We start from the raw sequence: 16,797 nt of genomic DNA on the forward strand, positions 1-16,797 counted from the left end.
CTGACACAGACTGTGTGTTTCAAATGTTGCAGGACTACGTCGTCGAATTCTAGAAGAAGCTCATTATTCTCGGTATTCCATTCACCCAGGAGTGACAAGGTTGTATCACGATCTCAAGCTAATGTATTGGTGGGATGGAATGAGGAAAGACATAGCAGAATTTGTAGGTCAATGTCCAAATTGCCAACACGTGAAAATTGAGCATCAAAAGCCAGGAGGATTATTGCAAGCCAGGGAAATTCCAACTTGGAAATGGGAAGTGATTAACATGGATTTCATTGTAGGGTTTCCTCGTTCTCAATGTAAGTATAACTCCATATAGGTGATCATGGACAGACTGACGAAATCAGCCCATTTTCTTCCAGTCAGAACCACATATTCAGCAGAACATTATGCAAGGTTGTATCTTAAGGAGATAGTGCGACTTCATGGTGTCCCGGTGTCTATTATCACCGATAGGGGAGCACAATTTATTGCTAAATTTTGGAAGTCTTTTCAAGAAGGTTTGAGTACTCAAGTGAGACTTAGCATGGCATTCCACCCACAAACTGATAGACAAGCTGAACGCACTATTCAGACCCTGGAAGACATGTTGCGGGCATGTATGCTAGTCTTCGGAGGATATTGGGATGAACATTTTCCACTAATTGAATTTGCCTACAACAACAGTTATCACTCAAGCATCGAGATGACTCTATATGAAGCTTTGTATGGAAGGACCTGTAGGTCGCCAATTGGATGGTTTGAAGTCGGGGAGACACAATTAATAGGTCCAGAATTGATTCAACAAGCAGTGGAAAAGATCAAGGTTATCCGAGATAGATTGTTGACAGCCCAAAGTCGCCAGAAGTCCTATGCGGACAACCGTCGGCGAGACTTAGAATTCCAAGTTGATGATTGGGTATTCTTAAAGGTGTCACCGATGAAAGGCGTGATGAGATTTGGCAAGAAGGAGAAATTAAGTCCTCGGTATATTGGACCCTATAAGATTGTCCGCAAGATAGGCCAAGTAGCTTATGAACTGGATTTACCTCCACGGCTTGAATCTGTCCATCCAGTTTTTCATGTGTCAATGTTCCGTAAATATGTTAGAGATCCAACTAGAATCGTGCCGGTGAAGGATATTCAAATTACAGAGAAGTTGGCTTATGAAGATATGCCTATTTCTATACTAGATAGGCAAGTACAGAATCTTAGGAATAAAGAAGTAGCTTCGGTTAAGGTCTTGTGGAACAACAATAATCGAGAGGAAATGACTTGGAAAGCGGAAGAAAACATGAAGTCCAAGTACCCACAATTGTTTCCACCACCGAAGGAGATTCAAGATGAGACGCCGTTATCATAAGGTGCGTGATGGTTTCTTTTAATGCTTTTGGTCATGTGTGGCCATATTTTCTTGCTATTATGTTGTAGCCCGGTGAGGCGATGTTATTGTGAACTGTTGTGACAGAATGGTAGCGCCATATTATAGGGAAAACTGAGGCGAAATTTTGTAGGATTCTCGAGAACTTAATATTTGAGGACGAATGTTTTTAAAAGGGGAAAGAATGTTACACCTCTCGTTTTCATGGTAGGAAAAACTTACGGCTTCCTAGTTGAGTATGCCCTGAAATGGAGATTTGTACCCGAGTATTGGGATGCAAAGTATTTTACCCTGTGAATGGAGGTACTAGCAGGTATTCAAGGAATATTACAGGATTAGAAGTTGAATGGATTGAACCGACCTAGGCTGAGCAGATTCAGGGAAATCTGCAGACACCAGACATCACCGTCGTTGTGTTATGAGAATTCTAATATGCAGAAACAGATCGATGAGACACGTTGACGGACCGTCGACACATCAACGGGCCGTCGATCGCCGCCGTCGATATGGCTTTGTAACTTCTGATCTGCAGAAGCAAGTCGATGGACCGTCGACATGTCGACGTGACCGTCGACCTGCTCGTCGAACCCGCTCATCTGGAACATTCCAGTTCCAGCTATAAATAGACAAGTCACACACCAAAATTTCAGATTTCATTTTCTCTCCAAGTCTTGAAGGTTCTAGAAAAATTCTCTCATTGTATTATCATATATCCAAGGGAAATCAAGGAGTAAACACCAAGAATTTGTAGAATCTAGTGCAAGAATGCTCACTAGGGTTTGTGGAGGTCAAGAAACCCTTTTGTGTTGAAGTAGGGTTTTCTCCAAGTGGAGTATTCTCATCCAAGTGCGTTCCTACGTCATCCAAGGTGCGTTTTATGTTCAATTCATGTTATTAAGGATATTGAGAGGTTAAAAGACTTAGATTATGGAAGGGAGGAGGATGTGGAGTGCAAATATGAAAATAGTAATATTCTTGAACTATGACTTGACTTGGATTATAGTTCTTAACATGTTGTGAGTATGATTTTGTTGTAAATGATATAAATGATGTTAAAGAAGCATTATATGAGGATGAATATGGTGTTGTATTGTAGTTATGGTCATGAGTGACTTTGAAATAGAATTGTGAGAATTGAATGAGGTACAACTCGGTGAAGATCATTGATTTCAATATTATGGATGTTGCTATTGCTATTTGGAAATTGTTACAGTTGGAGAAGGTGATTGAAACAAAAAGGATATTGCCTAATTTTCTTTAGCCCTTAGTCGCTCTAGCTTAAGCTTAATTATGTCTTCAATTATCTAATCTTAGTATGCGTTCTCTTGAAGGTAAAATCGCAAGCTTGAGAGGCATGCAATTAGACGCATGATTCTTATATATATGGTGATTTCTTTCCGGTAATTTCCATGTCCTTCTTACATTCCAAAAGATAAAAGCTAAAGAGTATTAACAGTTCCCATGAGATAGAGATGAGATATGTTCCCTGATAATGATATGATGCTATTACAATGCTATTGATCTTGACATGATTCCTCAATGCTATTCATTGTTGATACCCTCACCCTATAATGCTAGTCCCTTCAAGGTGAGGCGTGATGATCATGACTACTCCATAATGGAATCGGGGGTTCTCGACCTTACGTCACCCCGATAAATTTGTAGCTTTCACTTGAGTTCTTATGCATGTCTTATGATAAGCGTATAATGATGAGATTACACCGTGCCTAGATGGCCGGGCATGACACCGCGAAGGCGGGCGGCTTATGATTACACCGTGCCTAGATGGTCGGGCATGACACTGCGAAGGCGGGTGGCTTATGAGTACACCGCGCCTAAAGGGCTGGGCATGACACCACTCGTGGGCGGCGTGTGATAGTTACCCGGACGCGGGTTAACGATGATGGTATATTTGATATACTTAACATGTGTTTTCCATTAAAACTAAATAGGTTATATCTTTGCCTCATGTTTCATCATTTCTTTATTATGTTGGTATTATTCATGCCTTACATACTCAATACATTTTTCGTACTGACGTCCTTTTCTTTTTGGACGCTGTGCTCATGCCCACAGGTTGACAGGGAGACGGTGCAGACCCATAGGAGCTTATCTTATCAGCGGATTTACAGGAGCATTCCACTACTCCGAAGGTGCTACTTATGGTCATATTATTTTATATATATATTTGGGTATGACGGGGTCCTGTCTCGTCCTTACGTCACAGTACTCTAGTAGAGGCTCGTAGATACGGATGCGTGGGTAGTTGATGTTTTATGGATATATCGGTGTGTATTTTGTATATCATTTGTAGCCATGAGGGCCTATGTAGATATATTTACATGTATATGTTGCCTTCGAGATTGTGTATGTTCAGGTTGGGTATAATGACTAGCATAATGAGTGGTGCTCGGCAGTTAGCTCCGAGTACCCGTCATGGCCCCCTAGTCGGGTCGCGACAAATTTCTCCTCTAAATTCAGTGCATTACATATACAACTCTTCATAAGCCTCTCTACTAGAGAAATATACCAACCAAATCTGGTTATCCCAACAAGAATCAATCATTGTCGATGCGATACCCGAAACCACCACTGAACTGATCCAAAATCTGTAGGGGATCCTTAATTACTGTATACATAATCCTACTAATGTCCTCGTATAACTTCACCAGAGAACCCTTGCCAAAATCCATTAATTGAAGAAATTTTCTTCTAACTTGGTTCATGAGCTTACTGACCTAATATCAAAATCTAAATGTTCTATAGTGAACTAACCTCTCATTATTTTAATAGGTATTGCTGATCCTTAACTGCCACGACCTAACTTGTGAGTCGAGCGGGCACCCATACTCAATCATTCATTTTAAGCACCCCAAAAGGAAATAGAGTTATCTAAGCAATCTTAACATATAAACAACTACTAAGTGCGGAGTACTAATACAAATATCCAAAAATCTGGTCTAAGTACAAATCAGCAATGAAGAAGGGATGTAAGAGTGTATGTATATGCAATGCAATGTGCTGGAAAAATACCTCGAACCTATACACACATGCTACGGACGAAAACCTCCACGTCTCAATATTCTTGACCCATAGGGGACCCACTAAGTCCATGTACTCCCTCGTCCTGGCAAGAAACCTCGGGCAGCGAGTATAACATATTCCACTCCGGTAACAACTGTCATGACCCTAATTACCGATCGTGCGGGAACCTGCTTTATTATCACTAGTAGGCGAACCCTTACCCGTTAACCCTTTAATCACTAGCCAATTTTAACTTCTCTAATCATTTATACTTAAACAATCAATAAACATGTGAATGAATAAATATTCTACCAAGTCATAGATAATAAATAATTTAAGTGCGGAAGTCTTAACCATTACACCCCCAAAATCTGAAAGTCATCGTACAAGGACTCTAACAAACAATGTCTAAAGAATGAAGTATATCTCAAATATAATAACAATCAATGTCTGGAATGAAAGTAGACATCTGGAAAGAGAGATATTCAGGTAGCATGGCAGGATAGAAGCTCACCCTCGGATCTGATCGAGCAAACTAGCTTCAAGCTAGAGATGTGGTCTGGATGAAATCTCTGAAACACAATCTACACTAAAAAAGGGTGCAGCAAGGTAGTATCAGTACAGACACTATGTAGCGGTAAGAATCATAGGCTTACTAAGATTAGTTCACGCATATAAGTAGAAAATCAACAAGATAATCATATAGGCACTTAACACTCAAATCCAAGTCACTGAATATCCCATAAAAGAGTCACAACCTAAGATGAAGCTTCTAACCCACAAGTCTGTCAAGTTTCAATAATCTCGCCTTATAATCACGAGTCCAAGTTCCTTCCCTAGGTAGAGTCACTAATCCACAATTTAACTCAGTCAATGATCACATCAATACCACAACAGTTGTTTTGGTAAATACACCAAAAGAAGAACTAAACGAGCCACATAATAATGCAGAATAAAATGTAATGATGTGCAATGCAAAATATGATGATGTTTAATGCAATGTAATGCAATGCACTGGCCAAATACACACTATACACACATGTTAACTGATGTCATTGCTCAGTAGTCATGACCTACCGAGGACCCACGGTGTCCATGTACCACTCGTTCCGGAATACGCCTCGAACCCGAGCACAAATCTCTGCTCCGGAATGAACCTCGGAGGTGGGACATATCAACGTACCTCTCATTTTCGGAACGAACCTCGGACCACGAGCTCACAACTAGGCCACATCCTCACCCTCGGTCAAATGTGTCTTTTTATATGTATAGTAACACTGTCACATCACTCTCAATGATCAATTCATCAAGTACCATGTATCAAATAGTATCATAAGAAGATTATATTAGCTTCTTCACTAATTTCACATCACAATGTATGTCTCAAGGTATTCCAGTTCACTAGTATGTATGGACTATGAACAATTAGCAATATTAATGTTAAACACAAGGCATCATGCCACAAGACTTCCAAGCCATTTCCATTATGTATGAGTGTATGAACGCATAAATGAGTGTAAAAGTGGTAAATCAATGCAAACCAACAAAGGAACAGTGAAGGTACAAGTCACAAAGCCACAAGTCATATCAAGACTTGGATCAACTCAGCCATGAAATGAATCATACAAACCGTCTCAACCAACATAAGAGTCTATGTCCCTTTTTACTTTCTCATATAGCAAGTACGCCTCACAACTAAGTCTTGTATCACCAAGAAGCTCCACTTTTCTATATATTATCATCAACAGTTCACACATCATGTTTTTATATACGTATTGTCATAAGTTTATATCACAATTCAAGCCTAAACTCATTATACTTCCTTTCTCAGATAATATATGTCACAATAAGAGAGAACTGAGTACAACATAAAAATTTAGGTAATAAGTCTAATCACAATAATAGGGCAACCAGCAACCATCAATAACAATCAACCCAATAGAAATCCATCCCGAAACGCCACAGTATGTATTACACCTCAAAAAATTCAATGTCGTTGTATTGTAAATAGACTAACACAGGGTAAGATGTATATGATGTACCTAAAAGTAAGAAGTGGTACTTAATGATTCTAATTAAGATTCCAAAGACATTCGAGGTAAGAGAAGAAAGTTCATTGAGGAGGCCGAAGCACAAGCCGTGTTTGAAACGATTTTGGAAAGAATCGAGCTAAGGTTGATTTAATGATGTCTTGAGAAAGATTTATAATGCTCCTTAGATGGTAGATGAAGTGTTAAACAAGTTTTAAGAAGCTTCCATAAGGATTGGAGACCGAACGAATCGACCAGAACAAGTTCGGGAGGAAGGTGAGTTATACGACCCATTATACGGTCTGTATAACTTTATACGGTCCGTATAATGGCCCGTATAACATTCACAGTGAGGGGTCATCACTGGATGACTTATACGAACTATATAAGTGTCCGTATAAAGAGCATTACGGGCTAGATTTTTCCAAGTATAAATATAAGATCCAAGTCTTATTTTCTCATTTTATCATTTCCTCCACCTCTCTCAAAACCTCTAGAATATTCCACACACTTCATTAACAAAAATTCAAAGGAAATCAAGGATCAAATACCAAAAACTAGTAGAATCAAGTGCAAGAATGCTAACTAGGGTTGATGGAAGCTAGAAATTTCTTTGGAATTAAAGTTAGGGTTTTTTCCAAGTGAAGGATTTCCATCCAAAACCCATTCCTACACAATCAAAGGCGATTTTTATGTTCATTTTATGCTATTAAGAGTATTGAATGGTTAAAAGACTTGGATTATGGAAGAAAGTAGAAAATGGAGTACAAATATGAGAACAGTGGAATTCTTGAATGGTAACTTGATTTGAATCATAGTTCTTGACATGTTATGAGTATAATCTTGCTATTAATGACATTAAGAGTGTTGAAGAAGCATTTTATGTGACTAAAAACGACGTAGTGTGCTAGTCATGGTTATGGATAACTTTGAAATGGAATTGTGAGAGTTGAATGGCGTATAGCTCGATGAACACTATTGATTATGGTATTGTAGTGTTGTTATTGATGTTTGGAAGTTTGTTATTATATTGAGAAAGTTATAGAAAAAAAGGAAATGCTGCGCAACTTTCATTAGCTTTTAGTCGCTTTAACTTAAGCTTAAGTATATTATCGATTATCTAATCTTAGTACGAATTCTTTTGAATGTAGAACTGTCGGCTTCGAAGGGAACCATTTAGTCGATAGAGTTAGGGTGACAAAGAGGTATGTGAGGCTAATCCCTTCTTTTCTATGCATGATTTCTACAACATGACTTCCTTTATCTTTCCATGACTCTCTCATATTCCGGAAACTATAATTCTATGATTATTAAGAGCTCCTCATGAGATAAAGATAAGAGATGTGTTATGAATATGACAATGATGATGATGAATTTAAGTCTAGAGACTCCAAATCTTATGATATGATATTCTTATGAAGCTAAAGATCGTTATATGATTCCTTGATGTTATCCATTGCTGTTAGACTCAACTTATGATGCTAGTTCCTTTAAGGTGAGATATGATGATCATGACTACACCGTGCCTATATGGTCGGGCAGACACCACTAGTGGGCAGCATGAGATGTTTACCCCGGACACGGGCTAACGATGATCACACCATACCTGTATGGTCGGGCAATTACATACTTATGCTTACATGACATGATGTTGTTTATTATATGAGTTAGCATGCATGACTCCGCCTTAAAAGGCAATCAGTTACAGGTTACCCCTTTGTCTTATATCCTTGCATCTCTTTATCATGTTATTGTCTATGCCTTACATACTCAGTACATTGTTCGTACTAACGTCCTTTTCTTTCTATGGACGCTGTGTTCATGCCCATAGGTAGACAGGGAGGCGGCCAGATTCTTAGGAGCTACTCAGCAGATTCACATGAGCACTCCACTACTCCGGAGGTGCTATTTGTTGATACATTCTTTTGTGTACATATTTGGGTATGACGGGGTCCTGTCTTGTTCTTATGTCTCAGTACTCTAGTAGAGGCTCGTAGATACGTATGCGTGGGTAGTATTTATCTCATGAGTACATCAGTGTATATTTTGTATATCATTTTTGCAGTCGTGAGGGCTTATGTATATATATATGTATTGCCTTGGAGATTATATGTGTTCAGGTTGGGTATGATAATTAGCATAATGGGTGGTGCTCAGTAGTCAGTTCCGGGTGCCCGTCATGGCCCCTAGTCCGGTCGTGACAAAAGTGGTATCAGAGCAGTTCCGTCCTAGGGTGTGTCTACGAGCCATGTCCAGCAGAGTCTCGTTTATGGGTGTGAAGCGCGCCACATTTATAAACAAGTGGCTGTGGGGCATTTAGGAAAAATGACCGTCCCTTTTTCTTATTAGATCGTGCGATAGAGTTGTGTTATAAGATTTTCTTTTCCCTAATGGTGCGTTATGATTTCAGCGATGCCGATAAAGAGGAAAGCACAGCTACCCAGAAAGGCAAGGCCACGACATCAGGGCGGATAGAAAGGGAGCCACCAACGAATATAGAGGAAGGTGAATCCCATAATAAGGCCCCACCTCATACCTCTCCCACTCCGCCTATTCTAGAAGAACAAGGAAGGGTCTCTACTCCAGCTCCTATGCCTCCAGTTCCTCCAACGTGTGCTTCGGGTCAACAGATGACCGAGGCCATTCGGTTATTGACTCAGTTGGTTGCCTCTCAGGCTCAACGGCAAAGTGCGGGTCCCGGTGATAAAGACACTAGTGCAAGGGCCCATGACTTCATGAGTTTAAATCCCCCAGAATTTTTCGGGTCGAAGCCGGATATAGACCCGCAAGGTTTTATAGATGTAATGTTGAGGACGTTGAGAATCATACATGCCTCCGATACTGAATCTGTGGAGTTGGCATCTTATAAACTCCGGGATGTAGCGGTCCTTTGGTAAAATAATTGGATTTCTTCAAGAGGAGAGGATGCACCTCCCCCGGTTTGGCAAGAGTTCGTGAAATCTTTTATCTGTCATTATTTTCCACTCGAGATCTGTCGAGCCAGAGCTGATAAATTCTTGAATCTTAAGAAAGGGAATTTGAGTACTCGGGTGTTGCAGTCCATATCTTCGAAGAGGACTTATCAAATTTGAAACATAAGTACGTTGAGTTAGGGTTAAGTAAAACCACTTGGAATATAAGGAGCAAGCATTACTAAGTATATTTATTGAGTGAAGGATGTATACAAGGTATACCGGAAGGTTTTATAAGGAAATGAGTGGAAGAAATGAAGTAGTACGACTTGGAGAAAGGATGGGTAATGTTCTGTGTGAAAATATTTGGTCCAACTTGGGGGACGAATATCGGTTAGCATATAAAGTGTTTTAAGGTGAAACAAAAGCCTAAAATGAATTTCGTCGAATCTAGTTTCCAACGCAAAAAACCGCTCGTTGATAGGATATCGGAGCAGAGAATTATGGACGTTACAAGTTCAGCAGACAGAGCAGAAACGCGTGCTACAGTAGCGTGCCTGCTACAGTGCTTCTACAGTAAAATGCTACAGGGAACCTGACCCGAATTTGACCCTTATAAAAATTGTAATAAGCCTCTTTTATCACAAGATTTTAGCCCAGAAATTTCCAAAAATTGAAGAGAGAGAGAGAGGGAAACAAAAAGTAAGCAATTTTCAAGTGACGGAGTATTAATCGAAGCTCGGATAAACGCATAGATGTGATTCTAGTATGGTTTTGCGGTTGATTCAAGGTGGATATTGAAGATATCGCTGTTTTAAAAAAAATAAGGTATGAATCTCTCCTTATTAATATTACTTTTGGTTTATTTACGAAGATAGAATGATGAAATGGTTGTATAATAAAGTTGGTGGTTGAGAAATTGGACAAACATCGCGTGGGATATTTTATGGAATATTTTGGTATTGATTATGATGTTGTTGATGTTGGTGCTGTTGTAGTTGTTGTTTTGTTGGTATTGTGATTTTGGGCTAGGCATATAAACAGGGGAGGTGTTGCCCGAATTTCAGCAGATTATAAATGGATTTATTTGAAGGACTAAGACAAGCGTATAACGATGAGTCTAAAGATTGTGTGAATCCTCTTAAATGTAGACTTGCGAGCTCAGACGAATAAGTGTAGATAATTGGAGGCTGAACATGTATGTTAAGGTTCGTCCCTTTCTTTCAAAGGCATGATTCCTAAGTTATGATCGCATAATTGTTTTCATAACCTCCTTGTTTTCAAAAGCTAGAAGTTCATGACTCTTAAAGCTTCTTATGATGTTAAATGAAAATGTTCTATTATGATTGTGACGATGATGATGATTCTCTTCTAGAAACTCCGAGGCTATGATTTTAAGAGCATTATGAGATTGTTGGCCCATTTCATGAATCCCTTGATCTTGCTTATTGTTGATGGTCTCACCTCAGATTACTCATTCCTTCGAGGTGAGATATAGCAAAGATAATGATTCTATTTTCAATGTTATGTAAGTTCATGATTCTCAAGACTCCCACGACATCGTCGATTTTATCTTACGATCGTTAATCCTTCAGGAATGATATGATGATAATGGTAAAGCCAATGATGATGTTGATTTCATGTATGTATTTTTTTTATGTGTGTGTATGTATGTATATATTGCATCCCACTGATCAGCTAGGGACAGTACCGAGCCTATATGGCCGGGTAAGATAATATCAAGCCTATATGGCCGAGTAAGATAACACCGAGTCCCGAAAGGGCCGGGTAAGATAACACCGAGCCTACGTGGCCGGGTAAGATAATACCGAGCCTACATGGCCGGGTAAGATAACACCATGTAAGACGCTATGTGTATATATATGTATTACCGCGCCTTAACGGTCAGGCGAGATATCATATATGGATATGTATGGAAAAGTTCTTAAAAAGCTAAGCATGAACGACGTTCGTCTTAAAAGGGCATTCAGAGGCACAGGTGGATCTCTTTTATATTACTTTATCTTCATACGTTCATTATATTATTTTCCATGTTCGGTATCTTTTACTATATTGCTAGTCATGCCTTACATACTCAGTACATTATTCTTACTGACGTCCCTTCTTGTGGACGCTGCTGCGTTCATGCCTGCAGGTATAGATAGACGAGACAAGGATCTTCTATAGTAGGCTGCCTTTAGGTATCAATTCTGATTGGTGAGCTCCACTTTACTTCCTGGAGCACTGTCGAGATATATATATATATATATATATATATATATATATATATATATATATATATATATATATATATATATATATATATATATATATATGTATGATTTTTATTCAGGGTATGTCGGGGGCCCCGTCCCGACTTGTATACTTCAGTCATGTTCATAGAGGCTTTGCAGCCAATTCCTGTGTACAGCTTAGTCATAGTGTGACGATAGTAATGTCGGCATCATGGGTCTAATGTACATATACTTATGCATGATACTATGTTCGTATTTAGCCTCTTGATCCTATTGTTCCCATTTGAGACACGAAGGATGCAAGTTATAAGTTGGTTCACTCGGTTTCCATAAGGTGCCGGGTGCCAATCACGCCTTACTAAGGGTGGGGTGTGACAAATTGGTATCAGAGCAGTTCTGTCCTAGGGTTGTCTGCAAGCCGTGTCTAGCAGAGTCCTATTTATGGGTGTGAAGCCGGCCACACTTATAAACAGGAGGCTGCGAGGCATTTAGGAATGAATGACCTTATTTTCTCATCTTAGATCGTGCATTGAGCACCAAGTCATAGGAAATGAAATTCCTTGTACTAACCTTTGATTTCAGCGAAAGAATGGTGTTGACAAAGGAAATGGATGGTGATATTGGGATTACTGAGGTAAGTCAGTTTGCTGAAGCTACGTCATCAAGATGTGCATCTTCTATGGGAATGAATTGGTCATAATCAAGATAAGCTGATTTTATAGTAATGCAGGGGAATTAGTTACATGTATAATTTAATGATAAGTTCTGTTGTAAGATTGCAGACGACAGAAGTTGAAGGAATCTATATAGAGGTAAGTAATGGTGAAAAGCATTATAAGTCAGATATGGTAAGAATGCTGCATGTATTATTGAAATTTATAGCCAATGAATGCAAGAGAAAGTGACCAGGGAAATATAAAAGGACAATTGATAAAAGTTCAAGTATATTCCGAGTTGCAATGCATGAGTTAAGTTTCATCATCTTTGCATTTATGTTCGATATTGAGGGCCCTGTGAGGCATTGCATGTATTTTCTGGACTGCAGGTTTGGATAGTAAGAAATATAGGGGAAACTCTGCCAAAATTTTCCTAAAATTTAAGGACGAGGACCAAAGATTTAAGAGATAACAAAGGTTACACGTCTATGACTGCTACAAATTAATGAAAGGGAGACTATAGGACAAGTTGATATCAGATGATGAAGGCCAGACGAGTAGATGGTGGGTAGACGATGACGAGGAGTACACTTTGTATACGGTATAAACCGGGTATGTGTTAAACCGGTGAGGCTAAAGACCGTAGGAAGAAAGGAACACGAACGTGCCTAAAGGCCCCCGTCCTGAACCGGGGGAGTGCCTTATACCGAAGCAAAGGAAGGGCATCATTTGGTTCGGTCTTCTTTATGGCCGAGTTGGTCATTGCCGTTAGTCTGTTTGGTCGAGGCCGTTAGTTCGTTTTATCGTGGCCGGTGGTCTGGGAGATCCGTTGTGCGGTTGCCACGCGTCGATAACATCCTGCCATGTTCAACTACCAATCGTACGGATGTCAAGCCGTACGGTCTACCTAATCCAACCTAACCCAACTCAGAGTTTTTCATTATTATTTTATTATTCATGTTGTGTGAAGCCCATGGGGCACTACTATAAATAAGAGGCATTGTCCTCCTCTTAAGGGGTTGGCTCCTTCATACCAAGAACTCTTGTAATATCAAAATATATATAATTTCTCTCTCAACCATCTGATTCGGTCCATATTTGTTGTGTTTATCTCTTGCATTTCTTCAATCAAGCAACATTCACATATTAACAAACATACAAGTGCACAACAGTCCACCGATCATTAGCTAACTCCTCATATTATATTCATATATTTCTTTTCTCCATCAAATAGATTGAGATTTGGCCACATATCTTATACCCATTCACAAATTTATTTGATTATCCGAATCCGGGGTAAACAGTTTGGAGCCCACCGTGTGACTAGGAAAATAGTGGTCTTTTATCTTGATCTCTACCTTACCCATCTAAATCAAAAACACCTTATGTTCGTGTCTGAAAAAACAGACTAAATGGCTTACAGTGGACGATCTGGTCACGTCAACAACAACGAGATTGAGGCCGAAAATGAAGGCAGCGAGCCACGAGGATTACCAAATCTAGCTGACCCGAACCCCGTTAATTCGAGGGAGGGTCTCAACCAACAAAACACCGTGGACCAGGAGAATGCCGCCTTACCAGCCACTGATCCTCTAAACACTCACAATTCTGTTACTTTGTCCCGGACACAGGGCCGGAAAGAACCGGATACACCTAATGGCAATATCGACTTACATTTAATTTTTGAAATATTGTGGGAACAGAGAGCGAAAATCGCCGAGCAAGGAATCGCAATTGTCCAGTTGCAAAGCGGAAAAGATGAAACGGAACCGGAGAAGAAAAAGGGTGTTGCTGAAACCGGAAGGGATGAGGCACGGATGGTGGAGAGCAATAGTTCCGAAGCTGGTTCCTCCACGAGGTTCTGAATATGCTCGAAACTTTGGCAAAGCTGGCTGACTCGACCGAAAAGAGGGTCGAAACATACAACTCTCGAGTGGACAATCCCGGGGGCTCCGCCCTTGCTGAAAGGACCGGATTCGAAGAGGTACATCCAAATGCCTTTTCCTCCGAGTGCAGCTCTGAAGTTAATCCCGAAGAGGTTTAAGATGCCGGATATCCAGAAGTATGACGGCACAACGGACCCGCACGAGCACGTGACCTCATACACCTGTGCTATAAAAGGCAATGATATGGAGGAAGATGAAATTGAGTCAATGTTGTTGAAAAGGTTTGGGGAGACTTTGTGAAAAGGAGCATTGACGTGGTACAATCATCTGCCCGAGCATTCGATCACTTCTTTTGAAATGCTCGCGGATGCCTTCATAAAGGCTCATGCCGGAGCCAAAAAGGTGCAGGCCCGTAAGGTGGATATTTTCCGTATAGCCCAAAGAGATGATGAGTTGCTGCGTGAGTTTGTCAACCGGTTCCAAAGGGACCGAATGGAGCTCCCCCCGGTCCCCGAGGAATGGGCCGCACAAGCCTTTACAAAGGGGCTTAACCCTCGGAGCTCAACGGCGTAGTTCAAATTAAAGGAGAGCCTGCTAGAATACGAGGTAGTAACATGGGCAGATGTCCATAACCGGTACGAGTCGAAGATTCGGGTGGAAGATGACCAACTAGAGATTCCCCCGGTGCCGGTTAGCATGAACAAAAATTTTGAGTGAACACGGAAAACCTATGAACCAGAGGCTAGATCGTCGAAGGAAAGGTATCGGCCATATTCCCATTCGGAGAAACCAAGTTTCAAGACCGGGAAATCCAGGGCTGGCCCTAGCCATTTCTCCGGTCGGGTTGATAAAAGAGTCGAGCGCCCGTCGAACAGTCGGGGTCTCTCGTTCAGGAGCGATGCCGGAAGTTCTGTCGGCAGCAAAGATTCACCGAGGATATCAGAGTATAATTTCAGTTTCAACACCTCAGACCTCGTTTCGGCAATTGGCCGTATTCCAGATGTAAGATGGCCGAGACCTCTGAGGTCGGATCCGGGCCAGCGAGACCCGAGCATGATGTGTGAATATCATGGAACTTATAGACACAGAACCAAAGATTGCCGCCAGCAAAGAGAGGAGGTGGCCCGGTTGCTGAAGAATGGCAATCTCCGAGAGTTGTTGAGTGAACGAGCCAAAAATCACTACAAGGCCCAGCACTATATCAACATGATAGTTTGGGGCACCGATGCCCCTCGAGGGCCGGTGATGAAACGGGCCAAGGTTTCTGCTGTTCGTGAAAAACGCGGCCGGGATTATTTGACCGAGGGTGCCATCTGTTTCAGCAACGAGGATGCCGAAGGCATCATTCAACCGTACAATGATGCTTTGGTAATTTCTGTAATTATCTTTAAAACTCAGGTTAAACGTATTTTGATTGACCCAGGTAGCTCAACCAACATCATCCGGTGGAACCACAAAGGAAGAGATATCGTTGCCGATAAACGTCAATGGTACTATCCAGCAAACAGTGTTCTATGTGATCGAAGTGGACATGAAGTATAACGCATTACTGGGCAGACCCTGGATAAATAGCATGAGGGCCATGCCATCAACATTGCATCAGTTGTTGAAATTCCCGACACCGGAGGGGATAATCACCATCCGAGACGAACAGCCCGCCACAAGGGAGATGTTTGCGGTCGACGAAACGATGCCTCAGCCCGAAAAATTGGATCAAAAGGAGAAGGGATCAACCGGGGAAATGGACACCAAATAGCAATCACAGCATACAGGGTTGAACCCGGGATGTGAAGAGGATGACTTTGGTGTGCCCATATTATTTGTCATGCCGGATGACTCGGACGCAACCAAGTCAACAGTAGAGCAGCTGGAGCAGATCATCTTGTTCGAGTACCTACCGGACAGAAAGGTATACCTGGGCACGGAGCTAACCCCGGAGCTCAGGAACAAGTTAATTGAATTTCTTCGAGCTAACGTAGATTGTTTCGCATGGTCCCATATAGATATGACAGGTATATCACCAGAAGTGGCAACTCACAAGCTTAGCTTGGACGGGAAGTTTCCCCCGGTAAAGCAGAAGAGAAGGCCCATGGCGGAAGCAAAGCACGCCTTCGTAAAAGACGAGGTAACAAAGCTTTTAAAAATCGGTTCTATCCGGGAGGTAAAGTACCCGGACTGGCTGGCTAACGTGGTAGTGGTGCCCAAGAAAGGTAATAAATTCTGAATGTGTGTTGAATATAAGGATCTAAACAAGGCATGCCTGAAGGATTCATTTCTATTGCCCCACATCGATAGAATGATCGATGCGATGGCCGGGCATGAGATGTTAAGTTTTCTCTATGCTTACTCCGGGTATAACCAAATTCGGATGCACCCGGAGGACCAAGTGAAAACGTCTTTCATTACCCGGTATGGGACTTACTGTTATAATGTAATGCCTTTTGGATTAAAAAATGCTGGTGCAACTTATCAACGCCTAATTAATGAGATGTTTGAAGAAAAAATAGGGAAAACAATAGAAGTTTATATTGACGACATGGTAGTCAAGTCCCTAGAAACAGAGGACCATTTAAAACATTTGCAGGAAAGCTTCGACGTGCTCCGCAAGTATAACTTGATGCTCAACCCGGAAAAATGTGCCTTCGGGGTAAGGTCTGGCAGATTTTTGGGT

Source organism: Lycium barbarum, chromosome 11 (assembly GCF_019175385.1).
Source record: "Lycium barbarum isolate Lr01 chromosome 11, ASM1917538v2, whole genome shotgun sequence".
Taxonomy (NCBI): domain Eukaryota; kingdom Viridiplantae; phylum Streptophyta; class Magnoliopsida; order Solanales; family Solanaceae; genus Lycium; species Lycium barbarum.